Raw genomic sequence first — 15,809 nt, forward strand, 5'->3', positions numbered from 1 at the left:
CCACCAGTGCGGCCGGCCCGTGTCCACCAGTGCGGCCGGCCCGTGTCCACCAGTGCGGCCTGGAGGGGGGGGGGTGGTACTGGAGGGGGACCTCTTACTGATCCCATCCCCCCACCACCACTGATCTCATCCCTATCCCCCCACCCCCCATAGATCAGTGGTGGTGGTGGGGGGGTCGGATCAGTAAGAGGCAGAGCCGCAGAGGTGGTGGAGGTTGGGATCGATCGATTGGAGTGCAAAATGGGGACTTACCGCCAATCAATAGATCGATTCCCTCTCCTCAAAAGTCAGAAACAATCCTTCAGAATCGACGTGCCTCCTCCAGCCCAGGATGCCTTGCTTGCCTTAGGACAGGTCACACGCCGTCGTAGGTACTGCACACTGCGCAGAAGCAGAGGGCAGAGCTCCTCCCCCGCCTTCAGTGAATTGGTGTGCTTCATTGTCACACAGTCCCTCAGGCCTCAGCTCTTCTCTCTCTAAGTGCAGACATAGCGGGTGAAAGCCCCCCTCCCTCCCGACACAGTGAAACATGATGGATGGACACACACTTCCGGACAGTCAGGTGGGCGGGCCCCTCACACAGCGGACGGACGGCTGCTGGGCCCCCTGAAGTGGCGGAGAACTACAGGGCCCAGTCGCACTTGCGACTGTTGCGACCCCTATAATTCCGCCACTGACCTGTAGGTAAAAATAGTTTACTACTATAATTCTGTTCCCACAGCTCCAGTTCTAGCATTGCAGCTGAATTACATGGCGGAGGTTTACCAATGTAAAGGGATTGGGTTGTAGGACATTCTAAGGAACTAAAATGGAAGAAAATGTGCCCACATGTCAAAGGCACAAACTTGTGTGTAATCACTCTGCTGCTCTGACTTGTATGCTAGGTCTAGGGTGTTTGGAAGCAGCAATATAACCTTTCAGCACAGACTAAAACAATTTGCCCAAGGGCATAAGAGGTTTAAAGCTTTAAATTCAGCACCGCTATTTTAAAAACTGTAATAAACAATCTCTTCTCTGCATCTTTATAGGCCTGACCACAGTTTGCATGCCACCTTAGGCCTTAGAAGAGGTGGGTAAATGTTTCATTGATTATTGATGTATAGGATATTTGTATATGATGAAACCATAGTTCAGCTGATTGCTATGAAGAACAATCTTTCGCTCCTATCTGATACATCCTTAGAATCTTTATCACTTGGGCACAGGCACAATATTGAACTCATTGGTATGTTTCTTTGTAGGCCTGGCTTCAGTTTACATGCCATATCGGGAGGATGCTTTTAAAGGTGGTAAGTAGATATATTTTAATCCTTATGCTTGCATGCAAAAAAACGAGTATAGCATAGAGTATTTTGGTGACCTGCCTAACAATAGCCCTCCAGTTATTTATCCTGCCTTACCTGTGATTTTTTTTTTTTTCTTTTTCCACACATTAAGCAGGACAGGTATCAGGAGGGGAAAGGGGCATTTTAATGTTAGTCAGGAATTCCACTTTAAAACAGTTGTAAACCACAGCTTTTTGTTTCTGTAAGACAATTGCATAATGGTCTAGTATGCATCGCATACTAGCAGAGTATTAAAAGCTTACCTTGGAACAAAGCCCTCCACCACTGTCCTTTTACCGCTGAAAGGGCTGACTTCTTCCCCTGGTCTTCTGGGTTTGTGCGCTCCAGCTATGTGATTGGCTGGAGCTGCGGTGATGTCATGAAGGTCTGGCAAGGTATGCCGGACTTTCAGAGCGCATGCGCCTGTGATGTAGCTGGCTGCAGATCTTCTAAACCAGTGATGGCGAACCTTGGCACCCCAGCTGTTTTGGAACTACATTTCCCATGATGCTCTTGCACTCTGGAGTGTAGTTGAGCATCATGGGAAATGTAGTTACAAAACATCTGGGTAAGGTTTTCCATCACTGTTCTAAACGGTGCACATTGAGGAGATTTATTTTACCTACAGGTAAGCCTTTATTATAGGCTTATCTGTAGGTAAAAATGGCCACATGGGCTTTACTACCGCTTTAGGTTTGACCCTTGACAGCTAGCAAGGTTAATCATTTTCCAATTGGTGCTATACTTGTGTAGCTCCACTGAGGGTTGGTAACTGGTCTAAAATGGTGCAGGTTTTATTCTGGTAGAATTCAATGTTTAGTAGTGCAGCTTGGCACAAACTTTGCGGATGTAAACCTATGCAAAGTAATATATGCTGATAGAAATGAGGGAATTTGCTTTTTAATCTGAAAGTGTTTGGCTGGAAGTCATGATGGTCCAGAATCACTGATTGTTAAAGCCAAATGTTATACCCATAACTTTAAAAAAAAATGTTCTTTAGCAAGGAACATTCCATATTTTGCTACCAAAATTGGTATGTCTGTAAAGGGCCTCCAGCATTGTTCTTGTTGGAGACTGCCATTTTGCTGAAGCCCAGAGCCCCTGAACAGCAGTAAATCGTAAAGCAGAAATAAACACATCAATTTAAGCTTCAAAAATTTACATGCTGGGATTGCTAACTGTCACATTTGCTTTCCTAAACAACTGTCAAATCTTAACTGATCACATGTGCAGCACCATGGCAGTTGCAGATCAAACAAGCGGCTTTCTTGGCTGTAGGATACGTGTGTTCCGCTAAATAATGGAGAGCAACTGAGCATGTGCAGAGCAGGGTGAGACAGTATTACTGAATTTTAAACCGTGTAGGCACTTTATTTTTGTTTCACATGGCTATACATGCAAAAGGTGCCAGCCTGAACTGATCTAGCAGGATTTCATTTTTTTTTTTTTTTTTTTTTTTAGTAAAGTTCCACTTAAAGAGTAGGTCCAGCCTGGGTGAACTCCCAGGTGCTGCTGCCGCCATTCCTGGTAAGGAAACCCAGTAGTAAAGCCTTTTGGCTTCACAGCAGGTTCCCTAGTGTGCAAAGCATGCTGCACTTTCTAATTGGTTTGATGGGGGAAGGAGGGGGGCTGAACTTCTGGGAGATCGGGCCATGGCCCGTCTCTGGAAGTGGGGAAGAGAACTTGTCAAACAAATGTGGCACTAGAGGGGGGGAGGAAAAGTATAAGCGAGTTCCACTTTTGGTTGGAACTCCAATTTAAGTATCCAGGAGGCCACTGACTTAGAACTCCTGTAAGTTAGATGTGGGTAATGACCACTGCGTCGGCCCAACAGTTGCATTTTGAGAATATTTGTCAGGTCACCTTGAGGCTAGGTGACAGATGCACACCGTTGGGATCAGGAGTGCACCGCAAGGTAGTGGACCCTAGGACTGACTGCTGCGGATGGCAGTCAGGGTGGTAAGGAAGGCAGGGCCGCTGGAACACCAGCACAGATTCCACCGGGGTTAGAGCGTAAGATTCCCTGGGGCGTGGTGTCTAAGAGCCTGCAGGTGTTCACCAGAGCCTCTAGTGCTGAGGATGGACTGGGCTGCAACTGGCTCCAGGTCGCGACCCACAGTAGGCAACAGGAGGATAGGGATAGTAAGGGAATAAGCCAAGCTCGGGGCCACAAGCAAACAGGGATAGTCAGGGACACGCCAAAGGTCAGGGTCACGAGCTGACAGGAATAGTTGACAACAGGCCAAAGTTGGTAACTGGAATCAGACATAAGAAACACAGCAAATACACATGAAAGCTAACACACAATGGTTGATCAGCACTGCTGGCTTGCAGTGCACAGGTTAATATAGGGTTCCCTGATAGGGTCTGGGGTGGGGCCATGCTTAGAGGACAGGTATAAAACCAGCCAGGTGTGAGTGCTGGCCTCTTAGTCTGAACACATGAGGAAGAAGGTAAGCTGACAGAAAGATTACTGCATAACCATGACAATATTGCAGTCGTGGCATCTTTTATAGCCATTGCCTGGTTTAACAAAGCCTTATTCTGAGGTGGTGACTTGCTAAGTGGCTTAGACTTGCCCAAGAACTAAGTGCCAGAATTGCAAATGGCAGATTCATTAAAGTTTTTACCAATGTGTGGCATTTTCAAATATTATTATAATCAACTGGTGCATGTAAATACTTTTCAATGGTCTGTAAATGATGACTTTAAGAATCAGGTCTCTGATCACTTTGAGGACAATATGACTCACTGATGCAGACTAAGACTAGGTAAAATCTTGTCAAACCATTCTAAATGTTTCCCTAAACAGTATATTTTGCTTCTCAGGTTTCCTTTTTGGTATTGATCAAGGTGGTATTAATCAAGATGCAACTATGGTAAGTGAAGCATGTTTAGGTAGAATGTACAATTTCTTTCAAATTTACTGTAACCCGTGATTAACGATTCTGCCATATGAAACCTGATTTCACCATTACCGTTCCACTTTTTTCTGAGGTTACATTGTCTACATGGTAGTAAACTGCCTGTTATGCCAACACAATATTGCATGTAACCCTTTCTCTGCCATGCAAGCAAAGATCCCTTAAAATACCACTTTTGTAACTTATGGTCTCCTTTTCCATATGCCATCTCTGCTCAGACCCTAGGAGCAAAGTGAGACCTAGCACTTGCAGGTGTGGGTGAGCATGTGACTTTCAAGCCATGTACACCGATCAGCCCTAACCTGATCACCCACATAATGGGTAGGTCCACCTTTTGCCACCAAAACAGCAAGCTGATGAGGCATGGACTCCACTAGACCTCTAAAGGTATGCAGTGGTATCTTGCACCATGGCCCCTTGATAACAGTTCACATGTGCTGTCTTTATGCAGCGCCTCCTGAAATGTGATATGGGTGTCCCAGGAGGCTAGGGGGATATCCTTTTCCCAAGGCGTCTTTCAGGACAGCACCTGAGAGATAGCGACTCCACCCACCGGAACAGGAAACACCTTCTTCCTCCAAACTTTAAAGGGAGGCGCCTCCCCACCATACCTCAGTTTTTGTGTTTCCTCCGGCCTGGAGGGAACATCTTTTGAGGGGGAGCAGGTTCTCTCAGGTGCTCCTGGGAGACGGGGCTTCCTTTCTTTTTTTCCTCCTTCAGGGACCCGCTGTCCTCCCGGCCTACCCAAGCCTCGGCAGTGGTAGCAAACGGGCTCCTCTTCCCCTCCTGGTGCTCGGTGAGAGCCGTAGACCCGGTGATCCGCGCGGTCATAGGGCGGCGGTGCGCGTGCGCCGCCGCCATGTTTTTTGGCCGGCAGGCGCGGCGGAAGTGACATGGCGGGGTCGCTGGGTCAGCAGAAGCGTCATTTCTGGCGTGGATGCAAGGGGGGAGGAGGGAGGACAGGAACTGGCGCCTACTTCCGCTTCCGGTCCGGTGCAGATGCACTATGGGAGTCCGGAAGCGGCTTATAAAGCCACAAGTGAGGAGCTGCACACCAGAGATGGAGGACTCAGCGTCTGCAGCGGTGGGGACAGGCACAGGCGCCAGTAAAGCTCAGGTAGGAGCAGCAGTTTAAGTCTGCCTTTCTTCCTTTCCTGGGTTTGGTCTATTTTCTTTTTTCTTACCCCCTAGTGGCAAGGGGCCTGTCTGGGCACTAGAGGCTGACTGGTTTCTTCTTAGTGCACCTGTGGGTGATTCTTGTGTAGCTGAGACCGGGTCTCACTAAAAGGTCGCCTGGTTTTTTCCCTTTTTTGTTTTTTCTCTCACAGGCTAAAAGCTCTGACCCAAAAAAGAGATGTCCTTCTTGCAGGGCCAAAATGGGAGAAAATTGGAAAAAAGCCTTATGCAGTACATGCATCACTTCTTTAGTTAAGGAGGAATCAGCTTCGGTTTGTGATGATCTGGTTGCCTCTGTAAAGAAGGAACTATACGCCACGATTCAGACTTTTCGTGACTCTTTAGTTAATCCAGCTGCTAGTCAGCCATCCACTTCTGAGGCTTCCCAGGGTTCTTTTTCTTTCCCCATGGTAGAAGCTTTACCTGAAGGCCCCTCTATCAGGGAAGAGCAGTCCCCTACTCCTTCCGTTAAAGATTCGGAGGAGGAGGGTGAGGAAGCGGAGGTGGCTCCTTCCAAATTTAAGCTTTCCCTAGAGGAGGTAGACGGACTCCTTAAGGCTATCCATGTTACACTTGGCTTAAGTGAGGAAAAGAAGGAGTTATCTCTTCATGACCGCATGTATGCAGGGTTAAATGAGCCTAAGGGGCGAACATTTCCGGTTCATTCGGTCATTTCTGACGCCATTACTAAGGAATGGCAAGATCCAGAGAAAAAGCCCTTTTTTTCCAGAGCCCACAAAAGGCGATTCCCTTTTGAGGAGGACCCTTCTGCGGTGTGGAATAAGGTGCCCAGGTTGGATGCGGCCTTTTCACAGGTCTCAAGATCCACAGACCTGTCTTTTGAAGACATGGGTGTTCTTAGGGATCCAATGGACAAACGCATGGATCTTTTGCTCAAGAGATCATGGCAATCAATCATGAGCAATTTAAAACCAGCAATGGCCACAACCTGTGTAGCCAGGAATCTGGAATACTGGGTGAACCAACTTAGATCTCATATAGTGGCAGATTCCCCCAAGCAGGAGATCTTAGATTCCTTTCCTACCCTGATTTCTGCTGTTGCTTATATTGCTGATGCTTCGGCTGAAGCTATCAAAATGTCAGCTAGGTCTGCAGCTTTAGCAAATGCTGCGAGAAGAGCTTTATGGCTAAAAACCTGGCCAGGTGATACAGCTTCAAAGAGTAAACTTTGTGGTATTCCCTTTTCAGGTGACCTTCTTTTTGGCCCTGATCTAGATAATATCCTAGACAGAACTGCCGATAAGAAGAAGTCCTTTCCGGTCAAAAAGAAAAAACAGACCCCAAAACGTCTTTTTCGACCTCAAAAAACTCAACAGCAACATCAGGAAAATAAGTTTCAGGGCAGGAGAAAAAATTGGTCCGCGCAAAAGGCGAAGGGCAAAGGCGGAATTCTCTTCCGTCCTCCTTCACAGGCCGAAAACTCACTATGACGCATCTCTGCGGGTCGGCGGAAGATTACGAGAGTTTCTTCCGCAGTGGTCAGTGATAACTACAAATCAGTTTATTCTGACCACTCTCTCGCAGGGTTATACTCTCGAGTTTTCCAGAAGCCCCCCAAGAAGGTTTCTGGTAACAAATGCTCCTCGAGATCCATTAAGGGCCCTGGCCATGAAATCCTCTCTGGAGGAACTGATGCAACAGGGTGTAGTAATCCCGGTGCCACCAGAGGAATGGCACGAGGGTTTCTATTCTCATGTCTTCCTGGTAAAAAAACCAACAGGAAGATTTCGTTTAATTCTAAATTTAAAGCCACTAAACAGAGCCATCAAATACAGAAGGTTCAAGATGGACTCAATTGTCACCGCCAGAAATCTTCTGACTCCAGGTTGTTTCATGGCGTCAGTGGATTTAAAGGATGCATACCTGCATATTCCAATCTCATCCCAGTCCCAGAAGTTTCTCAGGTTGGCGGTAAGGTTGGAAGGCAGAATTCAGCATCTGCAATTCAGAGCCCTCCCCTTCGGGCTATCATCCGCACCCCGAATTTTTACCAAAATAATGGCAGAAGCTCTAGCTCCGCTGCGTCTTCAGGGAATCGCAGTAATTCCTTACTTAGACGATCTGCTATTTTTCGCCCCCTCAAGAGAGGAGTTGAGGAGCAATTTAAGCAGAGCATGCAGCCATCTGGAGTCTCTAGGTTGGATCCTAAATCTCCAAAAATCTTCCCTGGAACCATCTCAGGAGATTCGCTTTCTAGGGTATATAATAAATTCGGTAAGCCAAAGAATTTTTCTTCCTTTAGAGAAGAAAGGAAAAATCCAGGATACAGTGTCCTTTTTGCAGACCAACCAGCAGCTGACGGTAAGGTTGGTCATGTCAGCCCTGGGTGTTCTGACTTCGTCAATGCCAGCTGTTCAGTGGGCAAGACTGCACTTCAGACATCTGCAGGCCTTTCTTCTGAGATCTTGGGATCACAATTTGGAATCCCTAGATTCAGAGGTAAGAGTTCCAACCCAAGTGAAGAGGTCACTATGGTGGTGGAAAAGGCAGGATATCCTATCGGAGGGGTTAGTCTGGGCCTTTCCAATCGAAAAAAGGCTGACAACCGATGCCAGTTCCTGGGGTTGGGGAGCCCACCTAGAAAAGGGTTTCACTCAGGGAAACTGGTCCAGGAAAGAGGCGACCAAGTCCTCAAACTGGAGAGAGCTCAAGGCGATCGACTTGGCTCTGAAGTCATTTGCTCAGGGGCTTCGGGCCCAGCATGTTCAAATACTAACAGACAATGCCACGGCCGTGGCTTACATAAACAGGCAGGGAGGTACAAGGAGCAAATCGCTGCAAGTACTAGCCATGAGCATTCTCCGTTGGGCAGAAGGACACCTGCTGTCTTTATCAGCAGTCCATCTAATGGGATCCCTGAACGGGGTAGCGGATTTCCTGAGCAGAAACCCCATTCGGGAAGCAGAATGGTCGCTGAACCCAGAGGTTTTCGCCATGATTGTCGAGAAGTGGGGGCTGCCAGAGGTGGACCTGTTCGCCTCAAAGGAGAATGCCTTGGTTCCGCAATTTTTTTCCCCAAGCAATCACGACGGGTCACTAGGAACAGATGCCTTGGCGTATCCATGGAGATTCCATCTCTGCTACGCTTTCCCCCCATTCCAGTTAATTCCCTTAGTTTTAAGAAAGATTCAGGGGGAAACAGTACCGGTTATCCTAATCACGCCTTTTTGGCCAAGAAGGGCTTGGTTTTCAACCGTTCTGAAAATGGCGGTCAGGCCTTGTTGGCATCTGCCCCTCAGGTACGATTTACTATTTCAGGGGCCAGTAAATCACCCAGAGGTAGCCACTTTGGCGCTCACAGCCTGGTATCTGAAGAGCAGCTCTTAAGGAGCAAAGGTTTTTCCAACCGGTTAATCTCTACGCTATTATCCAGTAGGAAAAGGGTGACTAGAAATATCTATTCCAAGGTCTGGAAGGTTTACAATACATGGTGTAATTCATCTGACCATGACCCAGGGAGTCTTGTTTCCATTCTGGAATTTTTACAGGTTGGTGCTGACAAGGGACTAGCAGTTAGTACCTTGAAGGTGCAGGTAGCTGCGATAGCAGTGTTCCTAGAAAAATCGGTGGCCTCAGATCCGTTGGTAACCAGATTTTTCAGATCCCTTACGAGATCCAGACCAGCACCACTTAAGTTGTTTCCGAAATGGGATCTGTCGATAGTCCTCCAGGCTCTAACAAGGAGTCCTTTTGAACCTTTGGAAGAAGCGCCACTTAGATATCTCACTTTTAAGTCTGTGTTTCTGATTGCCATGGTCTCTGCACGAAGGATCAGTGAGCTTAATGCTTTATCAGTTAAGGAACCCTATTTATCTATCTTCCCAGATAGGGTTATACTTAGAACAGATCAGAAATTCTTACCAAAGGTAGCTTCAGTACAAAATCGTGTTCAGGACATTGTACTTCCGACCTTCTGCCCCAACCCAGTAGGGGAGAAGGAGACTTGTTTTCACATGTTGGATGTTAGAAGAGTTTTGTTATGTTACTTGGAAAGGACAAAGCTCTTTAGACGTTCAGATTCTCTCTTTGTGCTATTTTCGGGCAACAGGAAAGGTTGCCAGGCTTCTAAAATCTCTTTAGCAAGGTGGCTGAAGTTAGCCATTTCAGAGGCTTATTCGCATGCAGGTGTGTCTCCTCCAGCAGGAATTTCTGCACACTCCACAAGAGCATTAGCGGCCACTTGGGCAGAGAGAGCTGGTGCCACCCCTGAACAAATCTGCAAGGCGGCAACATGGTCGAGTTTTCACACATTCGTGAAACATTACAGGCTGGACCTCACATCTGCTAATGATCAGGCGTTTGGCAGAAAGGTCCTGCAAGCTGTTGTCCCGCCCTAAGGGGGTAAGTCTCTGTTATCCTCTCAGGTGCTGTCCTGAAAGACGCCTTGGGAAAAACCAAGTTAGACTTACCGGTAACTTGTTTTCCAGAAGTCTTTCAGGACAGCAACATCCCGCCCTATTGTATTGTATATACTATGCTGTGACTAACGTATGTGTTTATGTGTTCCAGCCGGGGCCGGAGGTCTTCTCTACTACAACTGAGGTATGGTGGGGAGGCGCCTCCCTTTAAAGTTTGGAGGAAGAAGGTGTTTCCTGTTCCGGTGGGTGGAGTCGCTATCTCTCAGGTGCTGTCCTGAAAGACTTCTGGAAAACAAGTTACCGGTAAGTCTAACTTGGTTTTTCACCTAGGCAGATGCAGGGTTTGTGCTTCACAAAAAGGTATTCCCCACCCCCTTATGAAGAGGTTTTATGAAAGGTGAAAAAGTGAGTGCAGGTCTGCTTCACACAGGCATTAACACCTGTGCTTTTTCAGTTATACGTACAAAGCTGGGTGTCCAGATCCATCTTGTAAGTGTGCTATGTAAACTGTTCTTTCCTGACAGACTCCATGGCAGCCAACGTGTGGGTTTAGTCCCGCCTCTACTACCCTATAGGACACTACTCCCATAAATCTTTACTCCCTGCCAGCGGGGGGAGTCACTGACAGGAAAAAAAGGAAAAGCAGCGCATTGGCCGTTCAACCTAGCTACTAGCAGGTGGCCCTATCGCCTTAAGTCCGGCTTATTTACCTTATCTCGGTCCGGTGATGATCATAACAGGAGCGATGAGTTCGTTTTCTCTATGGCAGCAGTTTTTGAGTCCTCATTTTCCCTTTTGTATGTGCTTTGGATTTCCTGTGTCCCCCTCACGCTTGCCAGGTGCAGTGTGACTGGCAGGCATGGCGGCTGGTTTCCTCTGTGTTCCAGCCGCTGTTCACTACCTGGTTAGTTTCGCGGCAGTTCTGCGCATGCGTGAGTCCGGCGCGAATGTGAGGCTTGGTTCGCGCATTGCTGTCAAAATGGCAGCGATCGCGCACTAGCACCATGTCTGGCGCTGTGACGTCATGATGTATGCATTTTCTTGTGCTGAACCTGATCGCTCTCTTTCTAGCCCTGATTGAACCCTCCAGGACTATGGATACGTCAGAGCCTGCCTGTGGCCAGCCCTCTCGCAGCAGGTACATGGTAGGGGGTTTCCCTGGGTGTTACCTGCTGGAGGGGGGGGGTGGAGCATCAGTTACTGTTGTCTCCCTTAACACACAGATGTGCTTTGCTTTTTCTTTTTTCTGTCAGCCCTTCTAGGTCTAACCAGCAGCGCAGTTAACGCAAAGGAAGGGACTCTTCAAAATCCCATCGCCAGCATTCCTCTTCTAGATCTAGACACCACGGTTCTCCCTCAAGATGGAGACACCGCAGCCTGGAACCATCTCGCCCTCCCACGGCTCACTCCAGTCGTACAGCCGAAGGAGTCTTGGGGGTGTAGGGCACATGTTCCTGTGGGCAAATCCCTCTGTGATCCCTGCTACGCAAAAGCAACAGGTGAAAGAGGTGGTACGGACCAGCAACTAAAGTCTCTAGTCGAAAGGGTTGTTAAGGAAAGTCTGAGAGATGTGCCAGCCAGCCCCACGTGTCTCCTACAGAGCCTACTCAGGCTCAGGACACTTGGGAGTCCTCTTTGCCAAGTCACCCATCTGCTGTCCCTTCGGATAGTGACTCTGAGGAAGAAGAACACTGCACCGGATTTGACCTTGCCCTTCTTCCTCCTTTGGTTAAAGCCATAAAGGAGACTTTAAATTGGGAAGAGCCAGTAGCGGCTCCTGCAAAGCAGAGAAAATACTTCAAGCAATTGAAGGAACGGGTTAGCTTCCTGTTTATTTCCCAACTGGGTGAAGTCATCACGGACGAGTGTGGAAAAGTGGAGAACAACTCCCTTCTCTCTAAAATACTGAGGCTTTATCCCTTCAAAGAGGAAGAAGTTAAGCAACTGGAATCTGCTCCTCTGGTGGATGCAGCCATGATGAGGTTGGTCAGACACGTGACCCTTCCTCTGGAAGATACGGTCTTTTAGGGACGCCTTGGATAGACTCTGACCTAAAACGGGTCTGTCTTACAGCAGGCATGACCTGCAAGCCGGCCTTGGCTCTGGCTGCCATGTCAAGAGCCATGGAGATTTGGATGGACAATGTAGATGACACTCAGAAATGTCTCGGAGGATCTGGCCAAGAGTTCTCCCATCCAGGATTTGAGATTGACATCGGCTTTCTTGGGGGAGGACTCTATTGATCCGCCTGGTGGCTTGGGGCTGTCTGCAGTCTCCACCAAGCGGGCCCTGTGGCTTCGTCCTTGGCTGGCTGACCCAGCATCTAAACAGGTGTGCTGTATTCCCTTTGATGGATCCTCTTTTTTTCAACAAATTGGATAATGCCATAACCCGTGCCACCGGAGGTAAGTTGGGGTTCCTTCCTCAGGACAGACGGCTGCAAGGCCAGAGAAGATCGTTTTCAAAGTAATAGAACCAGGATTGTGCCAGGGAAGCATGTAGTTACAGGCCAGGCAGTGAGTTCTCCAGATCTTGGAAGGCTATACAGTCATCTTACAAGAAAACCGCTAAGAGCGGTTTGACGGGTGAGAAGGAACCAACCAAGTCTTTTTGAGATTGGGCCCGCCCAGGCAGGCCAGGTGGGGGCTTGTCTTCTCCGCTTTCGGCATGTTTGGGTGGCCTCGATCCAGGACTTCTGGACCGTCAGAACGGTCTCTTCAGGTCACGCCTGGACTTTCAGCAGCGCTCCCAGGCTCAGGTGTGTTCCCCCGTCTCTTCCAGCCTCAGAAGAAAAAAGACAAATTCTATCAGCCTACGTAAAAATCTTTATTGGAACAAGGCGCTGCTATTCCTATCCCAGACGACCAGCGTGGCATGGGGATGTATTCTCCTCTTTATGGTCCAGAAGAATAATGGTGCATGGAGACCCTTCATAGATCTGAACCGTTTCATCAAAATTGGAAACCCTGTCCACAATACAGCAGTCAGTTCAACCAGGAGACTAGCTCGTCTCTATAGACCTCAAGGACGCTTACTTTTACGTTCCAGTGGCAGCAAATTTCCAACGGTTTCTCTGGTTTTGCATAGGCCAACTTCATTTACAATTCACATGCCTTCCTTTCGGACTGTCGACTTTTCCACGCGTCTTCTCAAAGGTCTTGTTGGCTGTTGTGGCTCTATTAAGAACCAGAGGGATCCATCTCCATTACCTAGACGATCTCCTCCTACTGGCTCAAGACAGAGATCGTCTCCTGGAACACAGAGATCATTCTCTCCGGGAATTCGGATGGCTCCTGAACCTGGAGAAGAGCCAGTTAGAGCCTTCGCAGTCTCTTGTGTTCCTTGGAGCTCTCTTCGATACAGTGAGAGGCACCATCTCCCTGCCCGAGGAGAAGGTTACAATAGTTCGAGACAGGATTCATCTGGCTCTCTTCTCATCTCCATGCCCTCCAGTGTCTGAGGATCATAGGTACCATGGTGTCCACAATACCAATGGTGAAGTGGGCACAGTGGAGGATGCGACCCTTCCAGAAGGGATTTCTTCATCAATGGTCGGGCGACAAAGCTCAATGCATTCACATCACTCAGGCCATGAGGGATTCCCTCCTCTGGTGGCTTCAAAGGGAAAATCTGCAAATTGTCACTCCATCCTTCCCATCACATGGATCACAGTGACGTCAGATGCCAGCAACAGAGATTGGTACGCTCAAGGCTCCTAGGATTTTCCCTCTCAGGGAATAGTGTTGAATATCCTACAGTTACGGGCAGCATTCCAGGCACTGTTGGCGTTTTGCCATCTGATAGGGGCATCTGTATTACTCAGATTGGACAACCCCAACGGCAGTAGCCTATGTAAGGAAACAAGAAGCCTGTCTCTGCTACAGGAGGTAGAACCAATTATGATCTGGGCACAGAAGAATCTGGTCAACTTAACGGCATGTGTTCCTGGGATTCTCAATGTCCGAGCAGACTTCCTCTCGCGAGTACACTTGGACAACGAGTGGTCTCTCCACTAGGATCTGTTCAAATGGATATTAACCTTGGGGATTTTTCCAGAAGTCGATCTCTTCGCCTCAAAGGAAACCCAGGTTACCCAAATGGTATTTTCTTCTAGTTCTTGAGTTCTTCTCACAACTTGATAAACCACTGTCTATCAGAGAGCTTACTATGGAAACTTCGTTTTTGACTGCCATCACCTCGGCAAAGAGGGTATCTGAAATCCAGGCTTTAGGATCAAAAGAACCTTTCCTAACTTTTTTGCCGGACAGAGTGGTTCTAATTCTGATGCTAGGGTCAAACCCTAAGGTCACCTCAATCTTCATTGAGAACCAAGAGATCCCACTTCCCACCTTTAGATCAGCCGGAAATCTGGAAATACATCCCCTCGATGTTGGTGTCTCCTTGAAGCAATACCTGGAAGTAACGGCTCCCTTCCGTCAGTCGGATTATCTTTTTGTTTTATTCTACGGGAAGAACAAGGGACTCCGGGCCTCCTTCAGATCCATTGCTGCGTGGGTCATCCAAGCAATTCAGTGGGCATATAGAGAGAAGGGCTTGGCTCTTCCTAAAGGCGGTAACAGCGCACTCAACTAGAAGTCGAGCAACTTCTTTGGCAGCCTCACGTCATGTCGCGCCTGAAGTGATCTGCAGGGCGGCTTCCTGGTCATCAATCCATACCTTTGTCTCATTGTGTTGAGTCAGCTGCTTTCTTCCATTAATTTTGGTGTTGAAGTACTGTCGGTTGATGGTGTTAAATAAATCTTTGTTCAGCATTTTGCCCACCCGGGTGTGTACGGCGAGTTATTTCCCCACACGTTGGCTGCCATGGAGTCTGTCAGGAAAACGGAAAATTCCTATCAAAATACTTACCGTAATTTTCCTTTCCTGATGGACTCCATGGCAGCAGGAGTTCCCTCCCAAATGGCTGGAGTAGGCTAGTTATCAAACACGGCCGCTGGCAGGGAGCAAAGATTTATGGGAGTGGTGTCCTATAGGGTAGTAGAGGCGGGGGACTGAACCCACACGTTGGCTGCCATGGAGTCCATCGGGAAAGGAAAATTATGGTAAGTTTTTTTTTTTTTTTTTTTTTTTATAGGAATTTTCCGTTTTTTATGGGATGCATGATGACAAATACTTTTTACTTTCATCTTTAATCAGTGAGAGAGTTCAAAGTACTGACTTCCCTGTGACTGAGCATTCTTAAGCACTTGTTCTATGCACTTTTAACATTGCACTAAAATCTTTGTTTTCTAATTTACAGATTCGAATATGGAAGAAGCTCCTAAAGGCACAATTCTCATCAGTGCTGTTCATCCTTGGTTCTACACACAGTAATTTTTATGAAGTGTTGGCATCATCTGTGCAGGACATACTGTATGCTGGCTATCATGCTAAATGACCAAATACAATAAAATGTAAAAACTATATTGTAAAACTGCATATTTCTTTCTTTTATGATTTGTACAAATGAGTAAATTATTGGGCTAACAATGCTATACTGCAATTGTCAGCACTACAGATGAAGTGGTGCTAGATTGAAAATGTATCTTAAGGGGTGGCTTTTGTCAGAGTAGAAATGCATATAGAAGCTGCCATTTCATACACTTATTACACAGTTTAACCACTTCAGCCCCAGAAGGATTTACCCCCTTCATGACAATACGGCACTGCGACGCTTTAACTGACAATTGCGCGGTCGGGCAACACTGTACCCAAACTTAAAGTGTTTTTTTTTCCCCACAAATAGAGCTTTCTTTTACCTCCTGTGGTTATTTTTTGCACTATAAACAAGAGTGACAATTTTGACAAACAATATTTTTTACTTTCGGTTATAATACATATCCAAAAAACAAATTTATTCAGTTTAGGCCAATATGTATTCTACATATTTTTGGTAAAAAAAAAAAAAAAATCGCAATAGGCATATATTGATTGTAGACGCACAAACCCAACTACAGGATAGATTTATGGACATTTATTTTACTGGTAATGGTGGCAATCTGAGA

The 15,809-nt window shown here is 47.3% G+C and overlaps 1 long non-coding RNA gene and 2 other non-coding genes across 3 annotated transcripts; all 3 read left to right on the forward strand.

Annotated features, from left to right (window-relative positions):
- The first annotated feature begins 429 nt into the window (after positions 1 to 429).
- LOC141103623 (uncharacterized) lies at positions 430 to 15,198 on the forward strand. Its single transcript, XR_012235347.1, has 5 exons — positions 430 to 684; positions 1,029 to 1,069; positions 1,242 to 1,289; positions 4,155 to 4,204; positions 15,065 to 15,198. It is a non-coding gene; the product is annotated as an uncharacterized lncRNA (long non-coding RNA).
- Positions 1,106 to 1,180, forward strand: LOC141104071 (small nucleolar RNA snR60/Z15/Z230/Z193/J17). The gene has a single exon (XR_012235455.1). It is a non-coding gene; the product is annotated as a small nucleolar RNA snR60/Z15/Z230/Z193/J17 (small nucleolar RNA).
- On the forward strand, positions 4,256 to 4,325 carry LOC141104063 (small nucleolar RNA SNORD47). Its single transcript, XR_012235448.1, has one exon. It is a non-coding gene; the product is annotated as a small nucleolar RNA SNORD47 (small nucleolar RNA).
- Positions 15,199 to 15,809: the final 611 nt, after the last annotated feature.

This window comes from Aquarana catesbeiana, linkage group LG07, assembly GCF_042186555.1.
Source record: "Aquarana catesbeiana isolate 2022-GZ linkage group LG07, ASM4218655v1, whole genome shotgun sequence".
Lineage (NCBI taxonomy): Eukaryota > Metazoa > Chordata > Amphibia > Anura > Ranidae > Aquarana > Aquarana catesbeiana.